Genomic DNA, 12,722 nt, shown 5'->3' with positions numbered 1-12,722 from the left:
GTCGTGGGTTCGAGCCCCACGTTGGGCGAAAACGAGTAATTTTTGCCTGAATATTGCATTGACTCTCATAATATGGAGATTAATCTTGCATTAGACCTGCAATAACTCCCAAAAATTGTCCAGGAATGGATTTCCTTCATAAAAAATGATTAGTCTGCATACCATCTTGAAGTGGGAGCCTGGCTAGCTCAGTCGGTAGAGCATGAGACTCTTAATCTCAGGGTCGTGGGTTCGAGCCCCACTTCGGGCGAAAATGAGTAATTTTTGCTGGACTCTCATAATCTGGTGATTATTCTTGCATTAGACATGCAATAACTATCAAAAATGGTATCTCCCTTGGTTTCTCATTGGTGGGAAATTTAACTTCAAGATTAGGTAGGGTATGAGTCTAGATGAACACACCACAATATCACTCATATTCGAGTAGTAAACAGGCCAACCTGAACTGTAAAACATCCCATAAGTGGAGGTAAGGCATAAGTTAGGAGTGAACTGAACACTGTTATGGGCAATTGGACTGCAAATAAAGTGTGGAAGGCAGTGAGGTTACTTTTTTCATGTTATGCAGATTAAACACACAGGGGAATTAGCTCAAATGGTAGAGCGCTCGCTTAGCATGCGAGAGGTAGCGGGATCGATGCCCGCATTCTCCATTATAAAATTTGCATACATTTTATTTTTAACTTGTCATTGCCCATGGTCATTGCAGAGTAAGAACAGAAAAATCACAGATGGCTTTAAAATATGGTCTCATTATAACAACTAAAGTGGTTTAATAAAAAGGGTTCAGGTATTCTTTAGCATGTGAGAGGAATTTGAATTCTTATGCAATCTCAAAATGAAGTTCTCACAACTTCCGTTTTCATTTTCTCTTATTTTTTTTGACACTCTGTCCTCTGAAGGATGTATAAATCTGGCTTTCCTTTCAAAACAAGAGTAGAGGAATATCCAGGATTTGATTTTTTTCACAAAAAGGGATTGGTCTGCATACTGTCTTAAGGAGGGAGCCCGGCTAGCTCAGTCGGTAGAGCATGAGACTCTTAATCTCAGGGTCGTGGGTTCGAGCCCCACGTTGGGCGAAAACGAGTAATTTTTGCCTGAATATTGCATTGACTCTCATAATATGGAGATTAATCTAGCATTAGACCTGCAATAACTCCCAAAAATTGTCCAGGACTGGATTTCCTTCATAAAAATGATTAGTCTGCATACCATCTTGAAGTGGCAGCCCGGCTAGCTCAGTCGGTAGAGCATGAGACTTTTAATCTCAGGGTCGTGGGTTCGAGCTCCACGTTGGGCGAAAATGAGTAATTTTTGCTGGACTCTCATAATCTGGTGATTATTCTTGCATTAGACATGCAATAACTATCAAAAATGGTATCTCCCTTGGTTTCTCATTGGTGGGAAATTTAACTTCAAGATTAGGTAGGGTATGAGTCTAGATGAACACACCACAATATCACTCATATTCGAGTAGTAAACAGGCCAACCTGAACTGTAAAACATCCCATAAGTGGAGGTAAGGCATAAGTTAGGAGTGAACTGAACTCTGTTATGGGCAATTGGACTTCAAATAAAGTGTGGAAGGCAGTGAGGTTACTTTTTTCATGTTATGCAGATTAAACACACAGGGGAATTAGCTCAAATGGTAGAGCGCTCGCTTAGCATGCGAGAGGTAGCGGGATCGATGCCCGCATTCTCCATTATAAAATTTGCATACATTTTATTTTTAACTTGTCATTGCCCATGGTCATTGCAGAGTAAGAACAGAAAAATCACAGATGGCTTTCAAATATGGTCTCATTATAACAACTAAAGTGGTTTAATCAAAAGGGTTCAGATATTCTTTAGCATGTGAGAGGAATTTGAATTCTTATGCAATCTCAAAATGAAGTTCTCACAACTTCCATTTTCATTTTCTCTTATTTTTTTTGACACTCTGTCCTCTGAAGGATGTATAAATCTGGCTTTCCTTGCAAAACAAGAGTAGAGGAATATCCAGGATTTGATTTTTTTCACAAAAAGGGATTGGTCTGCATACTGTCTTAAGGAGGGAGCCCGGCTAGCTCAGTCGGTAGAGCATGAGACTCTTAATCTCAGGGTCGTGGGTTCGAGCCCCACGTTGGGCGAAAACGAGTAATTTTTGCCTGAATATTGCATTGACTCTCATAATATGGAGATTAATCTTGCATTAGACCTGCAATAACTCCCAAAAATTGTCCAGGAATGGATTTCCTTCATAAAAAATGATTAGTCTGCATACCATCTTGAAGTGGGAGCCTGGCTAGCTCAGTCGGTAGAGCATGAGACTCGTAATCTCAGGGTCGTGGGTTCGAGCCCCACGTCGGGCGAAAATGAGAAATTTTTGCTGGACTCTCATATTCTGGTGATTATTCTTGCATTAGATATGCAATAACTATCAAAAATGGTATCTCCCTTGGTTTCTCATTGGTGGGAAATTTAACTTCAAGATTAGGTAGGGTATGAGTCTAGATGAACACACCACAATACCACTCATATTCGAGTAGTAAACAGGCCAACCTGAACTGTAAAACATCCCATAAGTGGAGGTAAGGCATAAGTTAGGAGTGAACTGAACACTGTTATGGGCAATTGGACTGCAAATAAAGTGTGGAAGGCAGTGAGGTTACTTTTTTCATGTTATGCAGATTAAACACACAGGGGAATTAGCTCAAATGGTAGAGCGCTCGCTTAGCATGCGAGAGGTAGCGGGATCGATGCCCGCATTCTCCATTATAAAATTTGCATACATTTTATTTTTAACTTGTCATTGCCCATGGTCATTGCAGAGTAAGAACAGAAAAATCACAGATGGCTTTCAAATATGGTCTCATTATAACAACTAAAGTGGTTTAATCAAAAGGGTTCAGGTATTCTTTAGCATGTGAGAGGAATTTGAATTCTTATGCAATCTCCAAGACGGAATTTGAATTCTTATGCAATCTCCAAGATGCCTACGGGTAAACGATGCGCTTTACAAATATCAAAAATAAATAAATAAATAAATAAATCTCAAAATGAAGTTCTCACAACTTCCATTTTCATTTTCTCTTACTTTTTTTGACACTCTGTCCTCTGAAGGATGTATAAATCTGGCTTTCCTTGCAAAACAAGAGTAGAGGAATATCCAGGATTTGATTTTTTTCACAAAAAGGGATTGGTCTGCATACTGTCTTAAGGAGGGAGCCCGGCTAGCTCAGTCGGTAGAGCATGAGACTCTTAATCTCAGGGTCGTGGGTTCGAGCCCCACGTTGGGCGAAAACGAGTAATTTTTGCCTGAATATTGCATTGACTCTCATAATATGGAGATTAATCTTGCATTAGACCTGCAATAACTCCCAAAAATTGTCCAGGACTGGATTTCCTTCATAAAAAATGATTAGTCTGCATACCATCTTGAAGTGGGAGCCCGGCTAGCTCAGTCGGTAGAGCATGAGACTTTTAATCTCAGGGTCGTGGGTTCGAGCTCCACGTTGGGCGAAAATGAGTAATTTTTGCTGGACTCTCATAATCTGGTGATTATTCTTGCATTAGACATGCAATAACTATCAAAAATGGTATCTCCCTTGGTTTCTCATTGGTGGGAAATTTAACTTCAAGATTAGGTAGGGTATGAGTCTAGATGAACACACCACAATATCACTCATATTCGAGTAGTAAACAGGCCAACCTGAACTGTAAAACATCCCATAAGTGGAGGTAAGGCATAAGTTAGGAGTGAACTGAACACTGTTATGGGCAATTGGACTTCAAATAAAGTGTGGAAGGCAGTGAGGTTACTTTTTTCATGTTATGCAGATTAAAGACACAGGGGAATTAGCTCAAATGGTAGAGCGCTCGCTTAGCATGCGAGAGGTAGTGGGATCGATGCCCGCATTCTCCATTATAAAATTTGCATACATTTTATTTTTAACTTGTCATTGCCCATGGTCATTGCAGAGTAAGAACATTAAAATCACAGATGGCTTTCAAATATGGTCTCATTATAACAACTAAAGTGGTTTAATCAAAAGGGTTCAGGTATTCTTTAGCATGTGAGAGGAATTTGAATTCTTATGCAATCTCAAAATGAAGTTCTCACAACTTCCATTTTCATTTTCTCTTATTTTTTTTGACACTCTGTCCTCTGAAGGATGTATAAATCTGGCTTTCCTTGCAAAACAAGAGTAGAGGAATATCCAGGATTTGATTTTTTTCACAAAAAGGGATTGGTCTGCATATCGCTTAAGGAGGGAGCCCGGCTAGCTCAGTCGGTAGAGCATGAGACTCTTAATCTCAGGGTCGTGGGTTCGAGCCCCACGTTGGGTGAAAACGAGTAATTTTTTCCTAAATATTGCATTGACTCTCATAATATGGAGATTAATCTTGCATTAGACCTGCAATAACTCCCAAAAATTGTCCAGGAATGGATTTCCTTCATAAAAAATGATTAGTCTGCATACCATCTTGAAGTGGGAGCCCGGCTAGCTCAGTCGGTAGAGCATGGGACTCTTAATCTCAGGGTTGTGGGTTCGAGCCCCACGTTGGGCGAAAATGAGTAATTTTTGCTGGATTATTGCATTGACTCTCATAATCTGGTGAATATTCTTGCATTAGACATGCAATAACTATCAGAAATGGTATCTCCCTTGGTTTCTCATTGGTGGGAAATTTAACTTCAAGATTAGCTAGGGTATGAGTCTAGATGAACACAGCGCAATATCACTCATATTCGAGTAGTAAACAGCCCAACCTGAACTGTAAAACATCCCATAAGTGGAGGTAAGGCATAAGTTAGGAGTGAACTGAACACTGTTATGGGCACTCGGACTTCAAATAAAGTGTGGAACTCAGTAAGGTTACTTTTTTCATGTTATGCAGATTAAACACACAGGGGAATTAGCTCAAATAGTAAAGAGCTCGCTTAGCATGCAAGAGGTAGCGGGCTTGATGCCCGCATTCTCCATTATAAAATTTGCATACATTTTATTTTTAACTTGTCATTGCCAAGGTCATTGCAGAGTAAGAACAGAAAAATCACAGATGGCTTTCAAATATGGTCTCATTATAACAACTAAAGTGGTTTAATCAAAAGGGTTCAGGTATTCTTTAGCATGTGAGAGGAATTTGAATACTTATGCAATCTCAAAATGAAGTTCTCACAACTTCCATTTTCATTTTCTCTTATTTTTTTGGACACTCTGTCCTCTGAAGGATGTATAAATCTGGCTTTCCTTGCAAAACAAGAGTAGAGGAATATCCAGGATTTGATTTTTTTCACAAAAAGGGATTGGTCTGCATACTGTCTTAAGGAGGGAGCCCGGCTAGCTCAGTCGGTAGAGCATGAGACTCTTAATCTCAGGGTCGTGGGTTCGAGCCCCACGTTGGGCGAAAATGAGTAATTTTTGCTGGATTATTGCATTGACTCTCATAATCTGGTGAATATTCTTGCATTAGACATGCAATAACTATCAGAAATGGTATCTCCCTTGGTTTCTCATTGGTGGGAAATTTAACTTCAAGATTAGCTAGGGTATGAGTCTAGATGAACACAGCGCAATATCACTCATATTCGAGTAGTAAACAGGCCAACCTGAACTGTAAAACATCCCATAAGTGGAGGTAAGGCATAAGTTAGGAGTGAACTGAACACTGTTATGGGCAATTGGACTTCAAATAAAGTGTGGAACGCAGTAAGGTTACTTTTTTCATGTTATGCAGATTAAACACACAGGGGAATTAGCTCAAATAGTAAAGCGCTCGCTTATCATGCGCGAGGTAGCGGGCTCGATGCCCGCATTCTCCATTATAAAATTTGCATACATTTTATTTTTAACTTGTCATTGCCTAGGTCATTGCAGAGTAAGAACAGAAAAATCACAGATGGCTTTCAAATATGGTCTCATTATAACAACTAAAGTGGTTTAATCAAAAGGGTTCAGGTATTCTTTAGCATATGAGAGGAATTTGAATTCTTATGCAATCTCAAAATGAAGTTTTCACAACTTCCATTTTCATTTTCTCTTATTTTTTTTGACACTCTGTCCTCTGAAGGATGTATAAATCAGGCTTTCCTTGCAAAACAAGAGTAGAGGAATATCCAGGATTTGATTTTCTTCACAAAAAGGGATTGGTCTGCATACTGTCTTAAGGAGGGAGCCCGGCTAGCTCAGTCGGTAGAGCATGAGACTCTTAATCTCAGGGTCGTGGGTTCGAGCCCCACGTTGTGCGAAAACGAGTAATTTTTGCATGAATATTGCATTGACTCTCATAATATGGAGATTAATCTTGCATTAGACCTGCAATAACTCCCAAAAATTGTCCAGGAATGGATTTCCTTCATAAAAAATGATTAGTCTGCATACCATCTTGAAGTGGGAGCCTGGCTAGCTCAGTCGGTAGAGCATGAGACTCTTAATCTCAGGGTCGTGGGTTCGAGCCCCACGTCGGGCGAAAATGAGTAATTTTTGCTGGACTCTCATAATCTGGTGATTATTCTTGCATTAGACATGCAATAACTATCAAAAATGGTATCTCCCTTGGTTTCTCATTGGTGGGAAATTTAACTTCAAGATTAGGTAGGGTATGAGTCTAGATGAACACACCACAATATCACTCATATTCGAGTAGTAAACAGGCCAACCTGAACTGTAAAACATCCCATAAGTGGAGGTAAGGCATAAGTTAGGAGTGAACTGAACACTGTTATGGGCAATTGGACTGCAAATAAAGTGTGGAAGGCAGTGAGGTTACTTTTTTCATGTTATGCAGATTAAACACACAGGGGAATTAGCTCAAATGGTAGAGCGCTCGCTTAGCATGCGAGAGGTAGCGGGATCGATGCCCGCATTCTCCATTATAAAATTTGCATACATTTTATTTTTAACTTGTCATTGCCCATGGTCATTGCAGAGTAAGAACAGAAAAATCACAGATGGCTTTCAAATATGGTCTCATTATAACAACTAAAGTGGTTTAATAAAAAGGGTTCAGGTATTCTTTAGCATGTGAGAGGAATTTGAATTCTTATGCAATCTCAAAATGAAGTTCTCACAACTTCCGTTTTCATTTTCTCTTATTTTTTTTGACACTCTGTCCTCTGAAGGATGTATAAATCTGGCTTTCCTTGCAAAACAAGAGTAGAGGAATATCCAGGATTTGATTTTTTACACAAAAAGGGATTGGTCTGCATACTGTCTTAAGGAGGGAGCTCGCCTAGCTCAGTCGGTAGAGCATGAGACTCTTAATCTCAGGGTCGTGGGTTCGAGCCCCACGTTGGGCGAAAACTTGTAATTTTTGCCTGAATATTGCATTGACTCTCATAATATGGAGATTAATCTTGCATTAGACCTGCAATAACTCCCAAAAATTGTCCAGGACTGGATTTCCTTCATAAAAAATGATTAGTCTGCATACCATCTTGAAGTGGCAGCCCGGCTAGCTCAGTCGGTAGAGCATGAGACTTTTAATCTCAGGGTCGTGGGTTCGAGCTCCACGTTGGGCGAAAATGAGTAATTTTTGCTGGACTCTCATAATCTGGTGATTATTCTTGCATTAGACATGCAATAACTATCAAAAATGGTATCTCCCTTGGTTTCTCATTGGTGGGAAATTTAACTTCAAGATTAGGTAGGGTATGAGTCTAGATGAACACACCACAATATCACTCATATTCGAGTAGTAAACAGGCCAACCTGAACTGTAAAACATCCCATAAGTGGAGGTAAGGCATAAGTTAGGAGTGAACTGAACTCTGTTATGGGCAATTGGACTTCAAATAAAGTGTGGAAGGCAGTGAGGTTACTTTTTTCATGTTATGCAGATTAAACACACAGGGGAATTAGCTCAAATGGTAGAGCGCTCGCTTAGCATGCGAGAGGTAGCGGGATCGATGCCCGCATTCTCCATTATAAAATTTGCATACATTTTATTTTTAACTTGTCATTGCCCATGGTCATTGCAGAGTAAGAACAGAAAAATCACAGATGGCTTTAAAATATGGTCTCATTATAACAACTAAAGTGGTTTAATAAAAAGGGTTCAGGTATTCTTTAGCATGTGAGAGGAATTTGAATTCTTATGCAATCTCAAAATGAAGTTCTCACAACTTCCGTTTTCATTTTCTCTTATTTTTTTTGACACTCTGTCCTCTGAAGGATGTATAAATCTGGCTTTCCTTTCAAAACAAGAGTAGAGGAATATCCAGGATTTGATTTTTTTCACAAAAAGGGATTGGTCTGCATACTGTCTTAAGGAGGGAGCCCGGCTAGCTCAGTCGGTAGAGCATGAGACTCTTAATCTCAGGGTCGTGGGTTCGAGCCCCACGTTGGGCGAAAACGAGTAATTTTTGCCTGAATATTGCATTGACTCTCATAATATGGAGATTAATCTTGCATTAGACCTGCAATAACTCCCAAAAATTGTCCAGGACTGGATTTCCTTCATAAAAATGATTAGTCTGCATACCATCTTGAAGTGGCAGCCCGGCTAGCTCAGTCGGTAGAGCATGAGACTTTTAATCTCAGGGTCGTGGGTTCGAGCTCCACGTTGGGCGAAAATGAGTAATTTTTGCTGGACTCTCATAATCTGGTGATTATTCTTGCATTAGACATGCAATAACTATCAAAAATGGTATCTCCCTTGGTTTCTCATTGGTGGGAAATTTAACTTCAAGATTAGGTAGGGTATGAGTCTAGATGAACACACCACAATATCACTCATATTCGAGTAGTAAACAGGCCAACCTGAACTGTAAAACATCCCATAAGTGGAGGTAAGGCATAAGTTAGGAGTGAACTGAACTCTGTTATGGGCAATTGGACTTCAAATAAAGTGTGGAAGGCAGTGAGGTTACTTTTTTCATGTTATGCAGATTAAACACACAGGGGAATTAGCTCAAATGGTAGAGCGCTCGCTTAGCATGCGAGAGGTAGCGGGATCGATGCCCGCATTCTCCATTATAAAATTTGCATACATTTTATTTTTAACTTGTCATTGCCCATGGTCATTGCAGAGTAAGAACAGAAAAATCACAGATGGCTTTCAAATATGGTCTCATTATAACAACTAAAGTGGTTTAATCAAAAGGGTTCAGATATTCTTTAGCATGTGAGAGGAATTTGAATTCTTATGCAATCTCAAAATGAAGTTCTCACAACTTCCATTTTCATTTTCTCTTATTTTTTTTGACACTCTGTCCTCTGAAGGATGTATAAATCTGGCTTTCCTTGCAAAACAAGAGTAGAGGAATATCCAGGATTTGATTTTTTTCACAAAAAGGGATTGGTCTGCATACTGTCTTAAGGAGGGAGCCCGGCTAGCTCAGTCGGTAGAGCATGAGACTCTTAATCTCAGGGTCGTGGGTTCGAGCCCCACGTTGGGCGAAAACGAGTAATTTTTGCCTGAATATTGCATTGACTCTCATAATATGGAGATTAATCTTGCATTAGACCTGCAATAACTCCCAAAAATTGTCCAGGAATGGATTTCCTTCATAAAAAATGATTAGTCTGCATACCATCTTGAAGTGGGAGCCTGGCTAGCTCAGTCGGTAGAGCATGAGACTCGTAATCTCAGGGTCGTGGGTTCGAGCCCCACGTCGGGCGAAAATGAGAAATTTTTGCTGGACTCTCATATTCTGGTGATTATTCTTGCATTAGATATGCAATAACTATCAAAAATGGTATCTCCCTTGGTTTCTCATTGGTGGGAAATTTAACTTCAAGATTAGGTAGGGTATGAGTCTAGATGAACACACCACAATACCACTCATATTCGAGTAGTAAACAGGCCAACCTGAACTGTAAAACATCCCATAAGTGGAGGTAAGGCATAAGTTAGGAGTGAACTGAACACTGTTATGGGCAATTGGACTGCAAATAAAGTGTGGAAGGCAGTGAGGTTACTTTTTTCATGTTATGCAGATTAAACACACAGGGGAATTAGCTCAAATGGTAGAGCGCTCGCTTAGCATGCGAGAGGTAGCGGGATCGATGCCCGCATTCTCCATTATAAAATTTGCATACATTTTATTTTTAACTTGTCATTGCCCATGGTCATTGCAGAGTAAGAACAGAAAAATCACAGATGGCTTTCAAATATGGTCTCATTATAACAACTAAAGTGGTTTAATCAAAAGGGTTCAGGTATTCTTTAGCATGTGAGAGGAATTTGAATTCTTATGCAATCTCCAAGACGGAATTTGAATTCTTATGCAATCTCCAAGATGCCTACGGGTAAACGATGCGCTTTACAAATATCAAAAATAAATAAATAAATAAATAAATCTCAAAATGAAGTTCTCACAACTTCCATTTTCATTTTCTCTTACTTTTTTTGACACTCTGTCCTCTGAAGGATGTATAAATCTGGCTTTCCTTGCAAAACAAGAGTAGAGGAATATCCAGGATTTGATTTTTTTCACAAAAAGGGATTGGTCTGCATACTGTCTTAAGGAGGGAGCCCGGCTAGCTCAGTCGGTAGAGCATGAGACTCTTAATCTCAGGGTCGTGGGTTCGAGCCCCACGTTGGGCGAAAACGAGTAATTTTTGCCTGAATATTGCATTGACTCTCATAATATGGAGATTAATCTTGCATTAGACCTGCAATAACTCCCAAAAATTGTCCAGGACTGGATTTCCTTCATAAAAAATGATTAGTCTGCATACCATCTTGAAGTGGGAGCCCGGCTAGCTCAGTCGGTAGAGCATGAGACTTTTAATCTCAGGGTCGTGGGTTCGAGCTCCACGTTGGGCGAAAATGAGTAATTTTTGCTGGACTCTCATAATCTGGTGATTATTCTTGCATTAGACATGCAATAACTATCAAAAATGGTATCTCCCTTGGTTTCTCATTGGTGGGAAATTTAACTTCAAGATTAGGTAGGGTATGAGTCTAGATGAACACACCACAATATCACTCATATTCGAGTAGTAAACAGGCCAACCTGAACTGTAAAACATCCCATAAGTGGAGGTAAGGCATAAGTTAGGAGTGAACTGAACACTGTTATGGGCAATTGGACTTCAAATAAAGTGTGGAAGGCAGTGAGGTTACTTTTTTCATGTTATGCAGATTAAAGACACAGGGGAATTAGCTCAAATGGTAGAGCGCTCGCTTAGCATGCGAGAGGTAGTGGGATCGATGCCCGCATTCTCCATTATAAAATTTGCATACATTTTATTTTTAACTTGTCATTGCCCATGGTCATTGCAGAGTAAGAACATTAAAATCACAGATGGCTTTCAAATATGGTCTCATTATAACAACTAAAGTGGTTTAATCAAAAGGGTTCAGGTATTCTTTAGCATGTGAGAGGAATTTGAATTCTTATGCAATCTCAAAATGAAGTTCTCACAACTTCCATTTTCATTTTCTCTTATTTTTTTTGACACTCTGTCCTCTGAAGGATGTATAAATCTGGCTTTCCTTGCAAAACAAGAGTAGAGGAATATCCAGGATTTGATTTTTTTCACAAAAAGGGATTGGTCTGCATATCGCTTAAGGAGGGAGCCCGGCTAGCTCAGTCGGTAGAGCATGAGACTCTTAATCTCAGGGTCGTGGGTTCGAGCCCCACGTTGGGTGAAAACGAGTAATTTTTTCCTAAATATTGCATTGACTCTCATAATATGGAGATTAATCTTGCATTAGACCTGCAATAACTCCCAAAAATTGTCCAGGAATGGATTTCCTTCATAAAAAATGATTAGTCTGCATACCATCTTGAAGTGGGAGCCCGGCTAGCTCAGTCGGTAGAGCATGGGACTCTTAATCTCAGGGTTGTGGGTTCGAGCCCCACGTTGGGCGAAAATGAGTAATTTTTGCTGGATTATTGCATTGACTCTCATAATCTGGTGAATATTCTTGCATTAGACATGCAATAACTATCAGAAATGGTATCTCCCTTGGTTTCTCATTGGTGGGAAATTTAACTTCAAGATTAGCTAGGGTATGAGTCTAGATGAACACAGCGCAATATCACTCATATTCGAGTAGTAAACAGCCCAACCTGAACTGTAAAACATCCCATAAGTGGAGGTAAGGCATAAGTTAGGAGTGAACTGAACACTGTTATGGGCACTCGGACTTCAAATAAAGTGTGGAACTCAGTAAGGTTACTTTTTTCATGTTATGCAGATTAAACACACAGGGGAATTAGCTCAAATAGTAAAGAGCTTGCTTAGCATGCAAGAGGTAGCGGGCTTGATGCCCGCATTCTCCATTATAAAATTTGCATACATTTTATTTTTAACTTGTCATTGCCAAGGTCATTGCAGAGTAAGAACAGAAAAATCACAGATGGCTTTCAAATATGGTCTCATTATAACAACTAAAGTGGTTTAATCAAAAGGGTTCAGGTATTCTTTAGCATGTGAGAGGAATTTGAATACTTATGCAATCTCAAAATGAAGTTCTCACAACTTCCATTTTCATTTTCTCTTATTTTTTTGGACACTCTGTCCTCTGAAGGATGTATAAATCTGGCTTTCCTTGCAAAACAAGAGTAGAGGAATATCCAGGATTTGATTTTTTTCACAAAAAGGGATTGGTCTGCATACTGTCTTAAGGAGGGAGCCCGGCTAGCTCAGTCGGTAGAGCATGAGACTCTTAATCTCAGGGTCGTGGGTTCGAGCCCCACGTTGGGCGAAAATGAGTAATTTTTGCTGGATTATTGCATTGACTCTCATAATCTGGTGAATATTCTTGCATTAGACATGCAATAA

The 12,722-nt window shown here is 39.6% G+C and overlaps 9 non-coding genes across 9 annotated transcripts; all 9 read left to right on the top strand.

Annotated features, from left to right (window-relative positions):
• The first annotated feature begins 580 nt into the window (after nucleotides 1-580).
• TRNAA-AGC (transfer RNA alanine (anticodon AGC)) lies at nucleotides 581-653 on the top strand. Its single transcript has one exon. It is a non-coding gene; the product is annotated as a tRNA-Ala (tRNA).
• A 977-nt stretch (nucleotides 654-1,630) lies between these two features.
• Nucleotides 1,631-1,703, top strand: TRNAA-AGC (transfer RNA alanine (anticodon AGC)). Its single transcript has one exon. It is a non-coding gene; the product is annotated as a tRNA-Ala (tRNA).
• Nucleotides 1,704-2,278: 575 nt separating this feature from the next.
• On the top strand, nucleotides 2,279-2,351 carry TRNAT-CGU (transfer RNA threonine (anticodon CGU)). Its single transcript has one exon. It is a non-coding gene; the product is annotated as a tRNA-Thr (tRNA).
• A 330-nt stretch (nucleotides 2,352-2,681) lies between these two features.
• TRNAA-AGC (transfer RNA alanine (anticodon AGC)) lies at nucleotides 2,682-2,754 on the top strand. Its single transcript has one exon. It is a non-coding gene; the product is annotated as a tRNA-Ala (tRNA).
• Nucleotides 2,755-6,783: 4,029 nt separating this feature from the next.
• On the top strand, nucleotides 6,784-6,856 carry TRNAA-AGC (transfer RNA alanine (anticodon AGC)). The gene has a single exon. It is a non-coding gene; the product is annotated as a tRNA-Ala (tRNA).
• A 978-nt stretch (nucleotides 6,857-7,834) lies between these two features.
• Nucleotides 7,835-7,907, top strand: TRNAA-AGC (transfer RNA alanine (anticodon AGC)). Its single transcript has one exon. It is a non-coding gene; the product is annotated as a tRNA-Ala (tRNA).
• A 977-nt stretch (nucleotides 7,908-8,884) lies between these two features.
• TRNAA-AGC (transfer RNA alanine (anticodon AGC)) lies at nucleotides 8,885-8,957 on the top strand. The gene has a single exon. It is a non-coding gene; the product is annotated as a tRNA-Ala (tRNA).
• Nucleotides 8,958-9,532: 575 nt separating this feature from the next.
• TRNAT-CGU (transfer RNA threonine (anticodon CGU)) lies at nucleotides 9,533-9,605 on the top strand. The gene has a single exon. It is a non-coding gene; the product is annotated as a tRNA-Thr (tRNA).
• A 330-nt stretch (nucleotides 9,606-9,935) lies between these two features.
• On the top strand, nucleotides 9,936-10,008 carry TRNAA-AGC (transfer RNA alanine (anticodon AGC)). Its single transcript has one exon. It is a non-coding gene; the product is annotated as a tRNA-Ala (tRNA).
• The last annotated feature ends 2,714 nt before the right edge of the window (nucleotides 10,009-12,722 follow it).

This window comes from Lissotriton vulgaris, chromosome 1_1 (genome assembly GCF_964263255.1).
Source record: "Lissotriton vulgaris chromosome 1_1, aLisVul1.2, whole genome shotgun sequence".
Classification (NCBI taxonomy): Eukaryota; Metazoa; Chordata; class Amphibia; order Caudata; family Salamandridae; genus Lissotriton; species Lissotriton vulgaris.
This window is presented reverse-complemented; position numbering and strand designations above follow the sequence as displayed.